We start from the raw sequence: 2935 nt of genomic DNA, 5'->3' as shown, positions 1-2935 counted from the left end.
GACCTCAGGAGGTCATCTAGTCCAACCCCCTGCTGAAAGCAGGACCCATCCCCAAACAGATTTTTGCCCTAGATCCCTAAATGACCCCCTCAAGGATTGAACTCACAATCCTGGGTTTAGCAGGCCAATGCTCAAAACACTGAGCTATCCCTCCCCCTCAAAGTGATGTCTGCCCCCAGCCTCCTACGGAGGGAGAAGCAGCATCCATACCAAGGGAGGTAACTCTTTACCCCCCACTTGTCCCTTGCTGTTCTTGGTGTGCGCCCACCCACCTTCCCAGGACTTCAACAGGTAAATGCCTAGCTGGGCTCTGTGGGATTGGTGGCATCTGGTCGTTTAGCCCCAATGGTCAGATGTTGGCCATGGGAGTGTGAATAGTTCCCTAATGACATCCACTCTCACCATGAAAATGAGATGCCACCCTAGGTAGATTATGCAGATCTGCAATCCTCCTTCTCTTTTCTTGCTTACTTTGATCAGCAGTGAAATAGTTAAAAATCTAGACATGTATATCACCTTCACTTTGCATGGGAGTTACCCCACTTTGATGAATGGGGCAGTTCACTCCTCTCTGAGCTCCTGTGTCAGGCTCTCTGCAGAGGCAGGCAGATGCCTGTGCATCTGTTTTTGCTCTTTTCATGTTTTCAAGGTTTTTTCCATAATCTGTTGCCACATTATATTGATAGACTTTAGCTCCATTAGCACTTGAAGACCAGCCACTCCAGATAAGGCAAGAAACACAGAAATGTAAGTCTGGATGGGACCTCTGATGCACCCTGATTGTTTTTGGGGTTCTCCCAGAATGAGGCCGCTTTATCATATAACTCGCAAGGCACAACGTTTTCTAAGTAACTGAATTTGGAAGAATTTTACTGTTCATTCTAAACATATGAAGCTGCATTTCTCAAATGTGCTTTCTGGCTGCATTTTGTAATGCTTAAGGAAAAGGCCTCTCCCCTCCATTGACAGTTTATATGCCTTCAATACAGATTAATATCAAGGAAATTGTAAACATTTGTAAAATGAGCATGACTGCATGAAAATACAATTTCCCATTGGATTCCTTCTTGCTCACTGGACAGTACAGCCTTGTGGCACAAACCACTTCATGGCATTCCTTGTGATATTTTTGAAGAGGTGTGAGGTTCTGGTGCAGTTAGTTGGGGCAGCAAAGGAGTCATGGATAAACCAGAAGCAACTGAGTTTCTTTAATTTTGATACCCTAACCAGTGCTGAATCCATCTTAATTCCCACCCTTGTAGTCTTTTTATGTTAGTGCTATTGTAACCCACACATCTTCTGGGTGTGGTGTTCTGTCCCATCGAGTGGCACCGAGATCACTTAAAGAGAGAGCAATTAATGAGTCTGCTCTACAGCCTTAGCTAAGGGCCAGTTGACTTTTAGCTCATGCGGTAGAGGCTCATGCACTAAGCTCCAGAGGTACCCAGTTCAATCCTGGTGACTGGGGTTTGTCAGCGTTACACTATCACCGTCCCTTCTAAATGTCTATCCCAAATGGGCAACTAGATTGAGATTCTGAGATGCTGCCACCTTTCCTACTTGACATTGTCATGCAACATTAAAATATTTGTGTGCGGACTAGGACTGAGCAAATATTGAATTTTTCATTTCAGGGGCTGCACAAAAAATAAAATTAAAAACAATCAGATCAAATCAAAACAGATTTTGTTTTTCCTCATCTAAATAGAATAAATGAATAAATATGTTTCAAGCCAAAGAAAACAATTCATTTGACGCTAAATGATTTATTTTTTCAGTTTTTCATTTCATGTAGGGTTTGAGTGCTTTTTACCCTCTCAATTTTTTTAAATCTAGCTCAATTTTGAAAAGAAACACCATTCCAAAATGAAAAAAAAAAAGTGTTTCATTTCCAAATGATCAAAATGACACTATTTGACATGAAAAGTCAAAACATTTCATTTTGAAATGACCAAAACAAACTGTTTTGACCTTTTCAATTTCTTCTGTGTTCTGAAAAATGCATTTTTGGACAAATTTATGATTAAAAAGTATTTTATCCAGCTCTAGTGAGGATTCTTCATCCTGTGTCAAACTGAGCCTCTGTTACCTGTGCTGAAGAATCCAGCTTCCTTAGCAAACTCATACACTTCTTTAGGTGGACTGGCTACTGGGGTGGGGGACAAAACGCCCTACTGTGTTAGGCTGGGTTACACTACCATTCTGATGTGGCAGCATTTCACACCCACTGTGCACAGGGGTAAATGACTACACAAGGTGCAAAGCAGTGGAGAAGCAGGCCTGTATTGTGCAAGTGACCCAGGACATATAGTGAAGGTCTATATATTCTTCTGTCTGGTCTGCCCACTCTCTTCCCACCTGCACTGGGGAAGGCAGTAGCAGCCCCACAGAGCCTAATATCCCATCAGCCACAGAACAGTGATTCCCTACTCAGCCACTCCTCTTACTGCATGATTATAGAGAACAGTTCTCCCCATTTTACAAGTGGTATCACGTGGCCCTTTTATAGAGGCACAAAGCATAGAAATGACTCTCGGGAGTAACAGGGCTGAGAATAACCTAGGACATAGGTGGTAAATGACCTATCATAGCACCCTCAAGCTTGGCCTGGGTTTTAGATTAAAGAACTTTAAAAATAAAACTGGGTTGCTCTGCACTATAGAGTGTTTAAACATTGCTCTGCAAGACCCATGTGACAGCAACATAAGTCTCCTTTTCAAAAACTGACTTCAGCACTTAGTTGTCTCAGGGAGGTCCTGCAATGCTGAGTTGAGCAATGCCTAAATACCTTTAAGCACACAGGCCCCAATGTTTTGGCTTTCCCAGGGTATGGGCACTGTACCACCTTCATTTGAAATTCAAAAGCTCTTGTTTTAATCTGTATTATGTTAAAGTGTGGTTTGCTCTGTATTTCATAGCAGTGATTGATCTCTTT

This window comes from Emys orbicularis, chromosome 1 (genome assembly GCF_028017835.1).
Source record: "Emys orbicularis isolate rEmyOrb1 chromosome 1, rEmyOrb1.hap1, whole genome shotgun sequence".
Lineage (NCBI taxonomy): Eukaryota > Metazoa > Chordata > Testudines > Emydidae > Emys > Emys orbicularis.
The sequence above is the reverse complement of the archived record's forward strand: the minus strand, read 5'-3'. Positions refer to the sequence as shown.